The sequence below is a fragment of the Alosa pseudoharengus genome, unplaced genomic scaffold (assembly GCF_046254945.1).
Source record: "Alosa pseudoharengus isolate Yale_2024_CS ecotype anadromous, Long Island Sound unplaced genomic scaffold, YU_APseudo_1.1 YU_APseudo_1.1_scf_1, whole genome shotgun sequence".
NCBI classification, from domain to species: Eukaryota; Metazoa; Chordata; class Actinopteri; order Clupeiformes; family Clupeidae; genus Alosa; species Alosa pseudoharengus.
In genome coordinates, this window is record NW_027468564.1 from 28967336 (window position 1) to 28982736 (window position 15401).

A 15401-nucleotide genomic window follows, 5' to 3' on the forward strand; every position below is an offset into this window, starting at 1 on the left:
TTTAAAATTGTTAGTTTGGACCCCCCCCCCCACTTTTGCCGTGCGAAATACCAGTGCTGTTTTCAGCATCTGTTTAGTGCTTCATTGTCATTTTCATTGGATTCTCCCATTTGCACGTTAATCGCTCATAAACTTTTTTTTTTGTTACACGCATTCTCCCATTCCTCTTCTGTCACACACACAGTGACAAGCGGCAAATCCCCCGCAGTGTTGAAGAGATCAGTCATGCCCCTCACTTTTGATAAGGTAAAAAGCCTTATACTGTAGGTACGCCAAATAAATAATAACCTATAGGTTTACGCTAGGCTATGTAAAACTTCCCATTAACAGCATCACGTCACTAACCACAACTAAGACTGCACAATCTCTATTTACTCTGTTGGATATCTGAAGCCAGTTTGTCTACTTAGATACTGTAAATCCTCAAATTATGGCCGGGGTCTTAAGACAAAGTACAGGCCTTTAGGGGCAGGATTGTATTTGAGACAGCCCTTTATTTCTTATGTGAGTTTTATTTTGAGACATGCGTTTCTTGGAGCGGCATACTGGTAGGCCTTCAAAAGCATGACATTTTCGGTTTAGTTTGATATTGAATTTACTTTTGGACTGTTTGATTACATTGTTAAATGTTGGGACTGATGGGCACTGAAATCTGAGGAGGTATTTGATGATCACTATTACGTTCCATGTAGTTGAAAGAGTGTCGGGATTTCAAACAAACCATCCGCTTTCATGCGTTCATTGAACGTCTGCGGTGCTGTAATGGAAACCTTATTGCGTAGCCAAGTAGCCTATTGAGTTATTTTTAAATTATACATGATTTACTTTTTATTAATTTCGTAGGCTGGCTTTATTTTGTTATATAGAAGTATCTAAATAACCTGTTAAAATGTACCAGAATTCAGGAAATTGCATCTAGTCTAAAACAATTTTTATGGGGGAGGACCCCCATACACCCCCTCTGAAATGTCCCACCCACTTTCACAATGCCCATGGTCCTAGTAGTAGGCTAGGTCCCTTTGATACCAATGTTCATTTAACTCTGGGAGTGAGCTCACAAGCCAACGGAGAGTTGCTAGACTAGCCCTGGAAGCAAATGTAATTTGTAATTTGCTGCCGCTAGGGTGTGTCTAGATTTCTAAGCTACCAAAATGCACCAGAATACAGGAAATCACATCAAACAAATGAAAAAAATTCTGGGGGAGGACCCCCGAACCCCCTTTCCACATATGCGACAATTAGTGGGGAGCCCTTAATACATGTGGGCCCAGGGGCCTGAAAGTTCATAATCCGTCCACGCCTGGTCCCTACACCTGAGAATCACTGATGTACGTTTTTTTTACTGTACAGTATAATGCTGAATGAGCCAAACAAAAATTTCCGCAGCTAAATTTTGGTTGGCCCCACCAAATCTCACTCCAAGGTTTTTTGAAAAGTTGGCAGCCCTGTTCTTGCACTGACATAGTTTTTTATATTACCTTGTCTACATTATACTTTACTCTCTTATTTGTCCATATTATTTATGCTGGTCTCTAGACCAGTGGTCTCCAACACGGTGCCCGCGGGCACCAGGTAGCCCGCGGGACGGCTATGAGGCGCCCCCAGCGCACTTTCTAAAAAATAGCCAACAGGTCACCTGCAGATCACGCTCTAAAAACACGCTCCATTGTGAAGTTTTCAATAGATATTTAAGTCTAGACCAGAACCATTTTAAGAATGTATGTAGCCATACATCTGTAACAATAAATTGATATTGGATACCTTATAAATTGTAGCTGCGTTAAAATTTAGCCTTTGGCTTCAAATCCGTTTCCCATTCAATCTTTAAACAACAACGGAAGCGGAGCGCACACGCTGCTCGCACGCATAGACAGTAAAGGGGGAAAAAACTTGCTTGTCTGGTGTAGCCAATGAAAGCATATCTTTGCAAAAGTTCTGTGGCCATTCCATGTTCGTCAAATACGGTTCTTCCATGATTGTTCAAGGACTGAAAAACAATTGCTTTAGCTCACAGGCCTTTTCTCCTCCGTAGGCAACTGCCGTATAATAGCGCTAAAAATGTTATAGCATGCATGACTGAGCAGGACTGTGCATTACCCTTTTTTGTCAGATCATGGATCATTTCAGGTGTGCAATAACTTTAAAAGGAGTTTTCATATGTTAGGGTGGTGTGGGCGATTACTATTGAAATGTTAAAACCGAATTGTCCACTGAAATCAGAACTTAAACATCCCCTGAATTCATAATGGTGGGTTGGTATAAATTGGGTACAAATTGTAACCCAAATTATTAATTGCACAAAAAGAAAGTTTTTTTGTAAAAAAAAAAAAAAAAAAATAGATTAGATTCCCCATGCAAACTTTGAAATGAACAAACTGAACAAAAATGTTGGTAGTGTTGCATAGGTTATTGATATTAAATTTGAAAATACAGTTGCTTAATATATAAAGACGTATAGGCCTGCACAAATAATGATCATTTAAAAGTAAAAATCACATAGGCCTATTATTTAGGAGGACTACCCTCGCAAAAAAGGGGTGAGGGTATGTTTGTTTTAAATGAGTAGCCCTCCATATGATTTCGGGTCTTCAGGTAGCCCTCATTCCCAAAAAGGTTGGAGACCCCTGCTCTAGACCTTATTCTTGCACTGTTGCACTGTTGGACTACATTTGCATTTGGTCATTGCAAAGACGTCCTAAGGACCCGACAATAACGTTATACCGGGGACATCAAGGGGACGTTTGTTTATTCACACATGGCAGCGGAGTTGAGAGTGCTCTGGCAGAGAATGTTTAATAAGGGCTCTGGCTCTGGCTACAGCCTGCAGGACATCACATCCATGCACGCCTTCACGTTACACGTAGGCTAATTATAGCAACACAGCATTCGGAAGAAATGCACCCTTGGTGGCCACAGATGAATGTAAGTAACATTTTTGGCTGTGTATGTAGCTGATAAAGTTTTCAATAACTGAATGAAACTGAATGAAAAGTTGTCATAATGTCAGCTGTATAACGTAACATTCTGTAATTTTCCTCTGGGGATGAAGTATCTATCTAACGTCTCTAGCAGTAGCTGCATTAACTTACCGTAGTCTAAGGCAACATATACAGTTTATGAAGTTGTGCGGCCTATGAACAAAGTATGCTAGGTTCACTGCAGATATGTGAATTATGTAGCACATAACATTACATTAACGTTAATGTATAACGTTACAAATTAACGTTAAACTTATCAAATTCATGTTAGCTGATGTGATGCTTGGTGTAACGTTAGCTTACAATGCGCATTTCTTCAGATAACTGTCATTACGTGATGCACGTAACATGCTTTAAATAGGCAGTGGTTTATCTAACCTTGTCACATACTTATTATCTGTTTTATTTTCAGAAACACACACACGACCGAATTGGGGCTTAACCGAGGACTTTTGGAGCTGAATACGATGCAATAAAACTAGAGAAATGTTAAAAACAGACCACATAGCGTTTGTTTAGGGTTGCCTAGCAACAGAAGTGACTAATTTGTAAAGCAAAACGATCTAGCTCTACATTGCAGAAGAATTAAGGATACTGCTACTTTGTGACTTGTTAAAATGTCTTTGAAATTTATTTGACGCATGTTCGCGTTTAAAAGTGTCACGCATAGCTGTCCCTGATGTCACAGCAGCTCCTTGTGGAAACAGCAAAGAAGAGTGCACATATCCGATGAGATTTCTGACGAGGAGCAGAAGATCTCTGCAGCTGTTTATGAATAAAAAATGATATGGAATAGAAACATCTGGAATTTATTTATTTCAGCTTAAAGTTGGCTACAAAGAGCATTCATAGCCTAGAGAAAACGATACATACATTCATCTGCAATGTTCCAGGAAGATAGGCTTACATAGGCTATTTTTAGACTGTCCCTGTTTGATCACTGGACCCAGTATGCATTGCGATTCATTTATGTATTTTGGGCTATTAGTTTTTTTTTTTTTTGAAACAATATGGTTTGAACAATTTAGCTTAGGCTAGCCTAGGCCTACTCTGAAGATGTTTTGAACAATATGCTACGGGATATGCCCATTAAAACGTTGTATTAGTTTATTAAGAAAAAGGCACCGTAGATGTGAAAGCAGCACATCCTAGCCCGGTATAAAGGTCCATGTCTACTCGTCAGTAGTGTAATGCATAAGGAGGACGTGATTTCATAGATGACTGCATGACGTGAACACATAAGGTAAGTGTAATTGATTGAGAAATTGACATACAAAACATAACATACAAAACATAACTGCGTGCTGTTCCGACAACCTCTCCTAGCAGCGGTGAAGCTTATAGGATGTAATACCGCTACATAATGATTCATGTTTTTTTTTTTTTGAGGAGGTATTTGATGATCACTATTACGTTCCATGTAGAATAACGTCGCGGTGACCATTACAGGACGTCCCTTGGGGACGTCTTTTAGACCTCCCGAACAGAGGTCCGCGGGACGTCAAGGGAACCCTATACAATGTCGAGGAGGTGACGTTCGCCAGGGGACCTTTAGGGGACGTCGCCAAGACTTTATTTTGTTTACTGGGAATGCAATGCTATCACATTTTCTAATTTTAGGGTTGTATACCTTAAAAATCACTGAGACTTATTCCAATTGACCAAAATTAGAGGATTTGGCTCAAAGACTAAAGGGCACCAAAATTAGGTGATCTGGCTCAAGGACTAAAGGGTTCATATTAACTGATTTTATTTGTGTTTGTCAGACTTTGTTAATCAACTTGGTTTCCGGACAGTTGTTCGGAAGGGGTCGTATTAACTTATTTTATTTTGTGTTTCTCAGGCTATGTTAATCAACTACGATACAGGAAAGGAGATGGGTCTTATAGTGCTTTTGAGCACGTGCCAAGTAGCACCTGGTGAGACACCCCCCCCCCCCCCATCCCCACTCTTGTGTTGTTTTTTAACACATCTCTATGTCCAGATAGGGACAACACAAATTTGTTTTAAGAGTATAACTATTTTCATGGGTGAGAACAATATAAATTTGACACTGCATTAATTTTATGTTCACATGGCAACACTGACAGTGTCTAGAGTGGAAGACAGACAGTCTAGTAGTGCTAGTAGCAACCACCCGACCCATTTTGGAGATCCAACCCGCGCCGCCAGACCCAACAAAATGTGTGTTTAACATTGACCCAAACCTGACCCAACCCGCAAATTGCAACCACATTATTTATCAGGAAAATTAGCATTCATATCATATAGCCATGATAATGTTACCTTATTTTACAAGACGTTCATGTATGCTAACAAATAGATAAATAAAAGCACACCACCGCAAAGTCTAGGGCTAATGGTGCATTCATGCACATGGTAAAGACATGGGAAAAACATTTTTCGGTCCATTCTTTTGGCCTTAATTAGGAATTAGTTTTGAATGGTTTCCTCTGAGTCAGTTTCTCATAGTTTTCTCCAAGTGTTTTTTTTTTTCATCTTTATTTTTGATGTTTATTCCTCTCTTTTCCCTTCCTTTTTTTTATGAAGGTAAGTTTTGCTGGTCTAGCTGGTTTACCCTAACCTGACTCTCGCCAGATGAATTTCGTTCCGCCTAGCTCCACTCATTCATCTGGGATCGATCCATTGGAGAGGTGTTTCAGAAGGCTGGGCCTTATAAAAAATCTGGCGTGCTACTTCAACCACTCACATCGAAGCCAACCCGTGACACTGAGAACAGTCTCACAATCGCTTCTACGCTACTTCACATCTATGAAACTCCCGCCCTGCATCCTGATTGGCTCTACCATAAAATCTGGTGCCGAAATCACTCTCAACGGAAACGATCCCAGATGGATGTGAGTGGAGCTAGGCGGAACGAAATTCATCTGGCGAGAGTCAGGTTAGGTTTACCCAGCTTACAATGGTAATTCAGATGATTCATACCACCTCAAGCCTTAGGGCTACCATCGTAAGATGGGTAAACTAGCTGAAGGTATGTTTTTGCAAGAGTTTTGCTGGTCTAGCTGGTCAACCATCATAGGAAGCTGGTTGACAAATGGGTTATTCCATGTGAAATCAACAGACGCCTCCCGCCTGAACATCTTGGATACTTTATGTTTGTGTGTTTATGTGTGTGTATGTAATGTAAATGTACGTGTAAATCAGGTTTCTAGGCCAAGTATACTTGCGTATACAAGGAATTTGGTCTCTGCATTTATCCCATCCATGAATTAGTGAACACACAGAGCACACATTGAGGTGAAGCACACACTTGCTCAAGGGCACTTCAGCCGTTCCCACTGGTCAATGATTGAACCGGCAACCATTCGGTTCCAAGCCCGAAGCCCTAACCAGTAGTGCACCGACTGCCCCTGTTGTTATACCAAAAACTGCTGTGCAAAAGATTAAGGGTGTGTTCAGACTAAGCGTCTTTTTCGCAGCTGTCTGCGTCCGTTTTACATAATCCTATGGAGTAGACCGTGTTTTCAAAAAAGTCCTCGGCTTCTTTTAAAACGCGATCACGGCTGTCATTTTCTGCAGCTCAGAGGTGTTTTTAAAGTTGAGAAATATTCGACTTCTAGCGGAGAAACGCTGTCCGCTTTTTTTTCTACAGCTGACCAATCACAAGCGGATTACCGAGACCTGTGGTTTCCCATGACAACAAGTAAAATGGAGAAGGTGACATAACACCGGTCGAGAGACTGCACAACTTAGTCTGAACACACCCTAAACTTGTATCTACATTATTTTCTGAGATATGGACCCTTAAAAATGGTTCCTTGGGTCATTACTTTTGAACATTGGGTCCAGTCAACTTCCTGTTCTGATAGACGGTAACAACTGTTAACTTTTCCTCTTCTTTGACTGACTGTGTTTTTTTTTTGGCAGGCTTACAGCCTATGTAGCTAAAGTCTTCTCTATGGCCAGTAACATCATCAGCATTGAAGAAAAAGTGATCTGCAGTGCAATCAAGTGGCTGATCTTAAACAGAAAGCAACCAAATGGCCGTTTCATAGAGAATGCTCCTGTCCTTTATATAAAGGCAGCTACAGTATGTCACGTATCATTCCATCTATTATTCATGTGCAAATTAAAAAGCATACTAACCATGGCTACCCCATTAGTACAACTCAGTGCTATTTCAGCCTAGTCATTTTCTAATTTCCCATTACTTTTGTAACATTTTTAAGAGATATGTTGGTCCAGTTCAAGAAACAATGACTTTCACCCAGGAAAAGTGTTATTGTACAGTTTGTGTGTTTAATCATACCGTATATCTAACCCAAAACCAGTATTTCATTTTTTGAAAGGTTTTTTCCCCCTCAGATTTGTTGTGCATTTTGCTTTTAAAAAGTTTGGTCTCATCATGCATGACATTGATCTGATGTGTATTTTGTTAAATGTGCAGTTTTCTTTGTATTTCCTTTTCAAATGTATTTTAGTTTGTTTGTTTTAATGCAGCATTTTTTTTAATTGACTTTGACTAATTCTAGAGAAGCAGGTCTAACTATATAGACGATCTACAAATATACAGAATATAAACAAACTATCAGTTGACACTCTGCTAACAACAATTTATGGTTGAGATTATATTTACTATTGTTCATCAACAATTTTAATGACTGATTTATTACTTTGTAACTGAAGAGTGCTACATGCATAATAATAATAATAATAATAATAATAATAATAATAACAGCAACAACAGGCACATTTTCCCTTTGTAGGGAGATGTATCTGGGCAGGATTCAGATGTCTCTATGACGGCTTTTGTCCTGATAGCCATGCAAGAGAGTAGGATGATCTGTGCTGGAACAGTCAATGTAAGTTTTCCTCATGTCCCAGTATAAAATGAAATGAGTACTCTATGCATTTTTGAGTGTATGCAACCACAACATATATACTAACCATAACCTTGATAAAATATTTAAGGGAGTTGGTAAATCTCAGATATAGTTGTGTGGTTCCTCTAACACCTTATTACCTTAATGTACCTTATTACAAATACATCACTTGGTATTGCCTTGGTGTATAACCTTGGGTTTTTGCATTTGATTCACAGAATCTTCAGGGAAGTATTAATCAAGCCGTAGGGTACTTGGAAAGTAGAATCAACTCTCAAACAATCAAAAATCCATATGCTGTCACCATGGCCTCCTATGCACTAGCCACTGCAGGAAGACTAAATAAGAGCATGTTTTATAAGTTCAGCTCTCATGGTAAGTTACCATATAAGACTTTAGTACAACACACACACACACACACACATACACACACACACATATATATAGAGAGCGAGCTCTGGAAAAAAAAATTAAGAGACCACTACAAATTTGAATATGACCGTCAACTCAATCGAATGTCACTCAATTTTTTCAAATGAATTAAACTAGATTAATCGTGATTAAAAAAATATGTATTTCCCCCTTAAAGACTAAAGCTTCTTAAAGGGCATATTAAATGCAAAATAAATAACCAAATTAATTAGTAACCACAAAGGGTGTATTTGTGACACAACTGTTTAATAGTATCATAAACTACACACAGAACTATGTAGTTTCAGAGAGAAAACTTGGGCCTGTAAAGAGCCATTTGTGTCTGCGCCATGAGCTGGTGGTGGTGGTGGGGGGGGCATGACCCCAAGTAGTCTGCGAGCGTCTCAGCCATAGCCACTGGCTTGCTTATTCAGCAGCCTCTGATAGTTTTACAGGTGCTACCAGTTCTGCACACTTTGAGTAGTAGAAAGTAGAATTCTATGTGCATGGTGTAATTGTTAAAGTAGTGTTTCTATGCCCATAGTGTGATCGCTAACGTAGTATTCATATGTGCAAGTTGTAATTGTTAACGTAGTATTTCTATGTGCATGGTGTTTCTCAGATGATACTCACTGGCGAGTCCCTGGCCACCACTTCTTTACCTTGGAGGCCACGGCCTACGCTTTGCTTGCTCTGGTGAAGATGAGAGAGTTTGAGAGGGCAGGACCCGTTGTGAACTGGCTGAGTAAGCAACAGCTTTTTGGATATGGCAAAGCATCAACTCAGGTACTGTACTGCCCTATTTATTATTCCTTTCCCTTTTAAATTCTTCCATGTCTCTGCTATAACGGTTGCTGTAATATGTCACACAATTTAAGTAATTTTAAAAACTGATGTAAATCTGACTTTATTGGCTGCGGAAAGCACATGCTGTACTGTGAAGGAGTGCCTTTACGGATCCCGGCTAAAGCCTGCCGTTGTAGCTGTCTTGAGCCAATTGTGTATTGCTGTTGTACAACCCCAAAACAAAAAAAGTTGGGACGTTGTGTAAAATGCAAATAAAAACAGAATGTGATAAAAATACAAGTCTCGTAAACCCATATTTAGCAGCAAAAAAGACATACATATCAATGGAAAATATATACTGCTCAAAAAAATTAAGGGAACACTTACAGTTTTCTACAATTGCTAAAAGACATTTTTTGAAACCTTCCACCATTTTCTCCATTCTCAAACTACATTCACAGAATGTCTGACAGTTCTTGCGAAATAAAACACTCGCCTCAAAAGTTTTACTTGTGCTCAGAACCAAACAGTGTCAGAGTACCGATCCAGTGTATGATTGAAGTGTTCCCTTATTTTTTTGAGCAGTATATATTAATTTTGAATTTGATGCCAGCAACATGTTTCAAACAAAGTTGGGACTGGAGCATGTTTACCACTGTGCTGCTTCACCTCTTCATTTAACAAAATTCTGTAAATGTGTAGGAACTGAGGAGACCATTTGCTACAGTTTTGAGAATGGAATGTTGTCCCATTACTCCCTGATATAAGATTGCTCAACATTATGGGATATTCTCAGTCATGTTTTTCATTGCATTATGCTCATAATTTGACAAATCTGGACTGCAGACAGGCCATCTTAGCACCTGGACTCTTCCTTTATGGAGAAATACTATTTAAATATGTGCAGAATTTAGTGCTGGGCGGTATGACCAAAAATGTATATCACAGTATTTTTCAAAATTCTTACGGTTTCACGGTATATGACGGTATTTTTTTACCATGCATAATCAGATGTTCACAGCATTTTCTACAGGTTGAGAGAGGAATTGCTGCAGTTGACTAAGGATGGTCTATTTTACTGTCATGATGTAGAATAACTCCACACTAGTGGAAATGCAGTTTTGCATGGCCCCAGAAAATGATGCTGTTTACAAAGAGCCACTCATGATTCTAATGAAGAATCTAATCAGAATGCAAAGACAATTGCAGTCAAAATACAGAAGTTTTACTGTGCAAATTTCACAAACATCTTGTATAAAACCAATACAAAAAGTAGTGCAACTTGCAATAATTATACTTTTTTGAAAATGATACAATTTAAAATAAAACCTCTCTGTTAATATGCTTACTCTGTCAAATAGGCCTATCAGAAATGTATTGTTATTGTGTGGTTTACATGACGTTAGTGGTAGGCTAACGTTAACTTCATGTGGATGTGGATGTCTTGTTAGCCTGCCATGAGCTTCGGTTCGGTTCGCTAGGCAAAACATTAACAAAAAAGTTCGTTTTGGTGCACTGATGACAGTCAGGATCATTTCTAACTAGCCAGCTAGTATTGCTCAGTGCATGTCTATAACATGCGTTACTTGCTACCTAGATAATTTCAGCGAATATTCTTAAGGTGAGATGAATGATAAGATCATTAAACTTCACTGTGTTCGGTGGGTTGCTAACTAACGACATCACCTACTAGCCAGCTACAGCTGTTGAACAATCTCAATAGAATTTTCGTGACGGTAAATCCTTTTCAATGCAGTAACGTTTTTCCTTAAAGGAGACATATTATACCTCTTTTTAAACAAGTTAGAATAGGTCTATGGGCTATACAAAACATGTTCATAAAGTTTTTTGCACAAAATCAATCTCACATAAAGAGATCTCTGCAGTCCTATTCTTGCCAGCTTCAGTCCCTTTCAGAATGAGCCGTTTTAGGGCTCTGTCACTCTTATGCAAATAAGCTACTGCTGGCCACGCCCCACCCGTCAGATGTTTACGCTGCTCGTTTTCTTCACGTGAAAACCTCCACCGCTCGTGTGAAAATGACGGATTACAGAGGCGCACTCCAGCCCAACATGTTTGACCCAGAGTCGGACCCAGATCAAGATGAAGAGGAGCCACCTGCAGAAACACCTTCACGAATGCTGCAAGCAGTTTCTGAATGGTTTGTTAACTTTTTAAATCAATGTATTTATCCTCCATCTGTGCTACGTGTCATATTAGGCTTGGCTATTAGCCTTTACCCTTTTCAGCCTGTTACGAAGTAAACGTAATGTAATTTTTCTTGACATAAAGCCAGTCTTTTTACAATATTTAACATTTGCTTGCATTCAAAAACTTCACTAGATTCACAGCACTTGATTAGCTTTTATTATTATTATTATTAATTATTATATAGGTGTGCGTCTGGAAATTGTGGGGCAATGCCAACTGAGGCAGAGAGTATATGCTGCCAGGAGATTCCACAGGTAACATTTCTAAGCTACAGAAAGGCCTGTAGATATGTTACCGTGTTACTAACTTATTATGACCGCCGCGCAGCGAAGCGGCGGTCATATAGGTTTAGTCAGATTTTTTTTTTTTTTTTTTTTTTCTTTTCTTTTTCGCATGTCCAAATTTCTGTCAATGATTCCCGGGACACTGAAAGACCGGGGTAGACGAAACTTGGTGGGCATGTAACCCCATATGGATAGCATGGAACCATCGTTTTTCGTTTTGATCTGTAGCCCCCCCGCTGGACTGCACCCCCCGAAAGGAGGGTAGGGCAGACACAGTTTTCTGTGAATATCTCGAGAACCGTAAGGTTTAGGAGGACCATTTTTTTTTTGTATGTTGATCTCAAGGGGCCATGTCAACCCATTCCATAACCACTCATTTCATGTATAGCGCCACCTAGTTAAACACAAAAAAGTAAAAATGAGGTGTTGTAATCGCAGGTATCTGTGACCTAACATAGTCAAAACTGCACGAAATTGGAAGTGTAGGATCATTATGACACCCTCTGAATGCACGCCAAGTTTCGTGGAATTCCGTTCATGGGGGGCCACACAATAAATTCATTTATGTTACTATACACCAACTGGCCTGTAGGTGGCCGGAGACAGTTTTCTGTGAATATCTCGAGAACCGTAGGGCCTAGGAGGTCCACCTTTTTTTTGTATGTTGATCTCAAGGGGCCATGTCAACCCATCCCATTACCACTTATTTCATGTATAGCGCCACCTAGTTAAAAATTAAAAAGCAAAAAATTAGGTGTTTTCATCACAATATCTCTGGCTGACATGGTCAAAACTGCACGAAATTGAAAGTGTAGGATCATTATGACACCCTCCGAATGCATGCCAAGTTTTGTGTACTTTCGTTCATGGGGGGCCTTACAATAAAACAATTTATGTGTACATTTAGTGACGTACACCAACAAGGATTCCCGGGACACTGAAAGACCGGGGTACACAAAACTTGGTGGGCATGTACCCCCACATGGATAGCATGGAACTGTCATTTTTCGTTTTGATCTGTAGCCCCCCCGCTGGACTGGACCCCCCGAAAGGAGGGTAGGCCAGACACAGTTCTCTGTGAATATCTTGAGAACTGTAAGGCCTAGGATGACCATTTTTTCCGTATATTTGCCTCCAGGGGTCATGTTAGCCCAGTTCATGTGCACACATGTGCACAAACAGATACACACACACACACACATTCACAGTAATCATGACACATACTCACACAGTAGACATATGTACGCTTCCATGCACAGGCACATACGCAGGCACGCACACACACACACACACACACTCACACACACACACACACCCACACACATAACATAAACATAACACAAACAATCAAGAATTTCTCATAATTATGAACAGGCAAGATGGAGGTGGGGTTGTATAAAATGAATTTTACATGTGAAATCTATGAACTAATCATGTTTTGGTACTTGTTGTCTAGCAGATACCAGTGAGAATTGAGTGTGGATAATGCAATTTAGTGAGACAGTTAGAATCATATAGGCCTTTCAGCGTGATTTCTTTTTGTGGAAAAAATGTGCTGGACTGGGCGGCGGTCATATTTTGTACCGCTCTGCGGTACATCTAGTTTACAAATGAGCTAGCGAGTATGCCATATTACTCACTCATTTACGAATAATGCTAGTGACTGTGCTAGCATAGCACTCACCTTACCTTACCATTATAGATCACACAACGTCTGCAGCAGCTGGAGGAGATCCCTCAATGCATAATTGATCATCCAGGTTCATACCCGGTGTGCCTGAATGTTTATTCTCTTCAGAACGCACCGAACATCTACAGAGCTGACCATGGGGCCTTACGGCTCCGGGGAATAGAGCAGTACGTGTTATTTATTAGGCTACTTATTCGTTTTTTCCCAGTGTTTATGAGAAGTGACAGGCTACCGTTTTTATCAGCAAAAGCAGATGTTAGTCTATGTTCATAGGTCACTAATGGCCTTACACACCAACACATGCCCCAATTGTTGTTTTCTTTCTTTTTATGTATGGCTATTGTCTGCAAATTCAGCAGGTATCAAACATACACACATAAGACATTACAAAATATATTTATTACACAAAACAGAAATAAAACATCATATTTCCTTGAAATATGACAATTGCACTTTGCATTTTTGACAGAACTGACAGATTATGTAACCTGCTAACTACTGCAATGTTTTTTTTTAGTCGTTACAGGTATCTTGCCTACAAGAGCTTTGTCAGTTGGTGTTGGGGTTTTCTTGGACGCAGAATAAGGGTCGTCAATCCGTCATGTTTGGTCCTGCGTGTTCGTCGGGAGTTTCCTGACAGCCAAGGACAATACGTGGGCTTCAAACTGCCTCCCCTGGATTGAAGCGAGAAACGTAGTTGGCGATCACCTCCTCCTTCTCTGGGTGCTCAAACTCTGAGGACAGGTCCGGAGGAATGCTTATATTCAGGAGTTCCTCCCTGTATGCTTCTGGGTCCATAATGACCTCGCCCATGATGAAGCCCATCAAGTGTTCCACATACCCTGTGCAATATTTCACAAACACTTCTGTAACTATGTACATAGTTTGTAAAGTATTTCATTGTACATTTATTTATTGTTTTGTTCATTGTAAAGACACTATAGTGCAATAGCATACATAATGAACAGATCTTTTATTGTTGATAAATAACAAATTATGTAACTTACGGAATGTTGTCTCGGTTTTGATGGGTTTCACCCTGCACTCTCCCTTCCTGTACTTTGGGAAATGCATCCTGTAGAGAGGGTCCCTAGAGGATAAGGTGGCCTGGTCTCGTGCAGCATCCTCATTGTAATGCAGAGCAGCCAGGTAGAGTCTTGCGCAGTAAAGAGAAAACCAAACATGAAAATAATGGTATGCATATAATATGCACGTTTACTTTGAGCTAAAAACTGAGGCTACAATTTCTTGCACTGTCAGTACTATATCTCGCTTTATTTACAACAGCAAACATTAGCCTAGACTAAGAGCTTACTGGCCACCTTCATTGTAGATAACATGACCATATCTAACTCCTCATCAGTAAGGACAAAACGACTACAAATTGTGACAAACCCTTGCAGCTTAAATGAAATAGAGCTATAGGGGAAATGTGCAAACACTGGATAACGTTATAAAGTGAGGCTACAAGCTAACATTAGCTTATACTAAGGGCTTTTAGCTGTTGGTCGCCTCAATTGTGGATAACATGACAATATTTAATGGAGGTCTAGCGTCTAGACAACATTTTAACAATCATTACTTTCAGATATTATTGACTGGGATTGTCAAATATGACTCGATCGGCTGTGTGCTGCATTTGCAATTTGGAATGGAGAAAATGCTCACTCCAAGCAGATGCAGGGCTAACGTTAGCCGTAATGTTTGCGTTAGCTTGTGCTAAATGACAAAACATGAACAACCCAACGTTAGTTCATGCGTAACTGCGATAGGAACACAAAAGTCATTATTTGAAAGTACTTACATGTCTCTCATCTTGTGACTTGCCACGGACAGTAGGTACAGATCCCTCTGTCAAACGAAGTTTGATGGCTAATCCCTCAATGTACTGTCCTAGGTTTTCAAAGCAGTCTGCCTTGAAGTGGTTCCACACACAACATTTTTGCCGACTGTTGCTGGAACATAGCCATCAAAAATGAAATGGAGCCACTCGGTTCTTCTGTTCTCTTTGGCTGGGAGAAAGTGCAAGGATTTGTGTTGTTCTGTGCAGCCAACAACACAACACTTCATGTGTGACTTGCTCTTGCTTGTAGCCATTGCGCTCGGTGTCCGTGCTTGTTAAACCAGCAAACTAATGGCGGATCTTCAACTAATCGAGTGGGTGGGGCTATGTGGGGGTTGAGAGGTGAGGGGT

General features: G+C 40.0%; 1 pseudogene; it reads left to right on the forward strand.

The window, feature by feature from the left end:
- The window catches only part of LOC143118168 (complement C3-like), a 122393-nt pseudogene that overhangs the window by 58587 nt on the left and 48405 nt on the right, over positions 1 to 15401 (forward strand).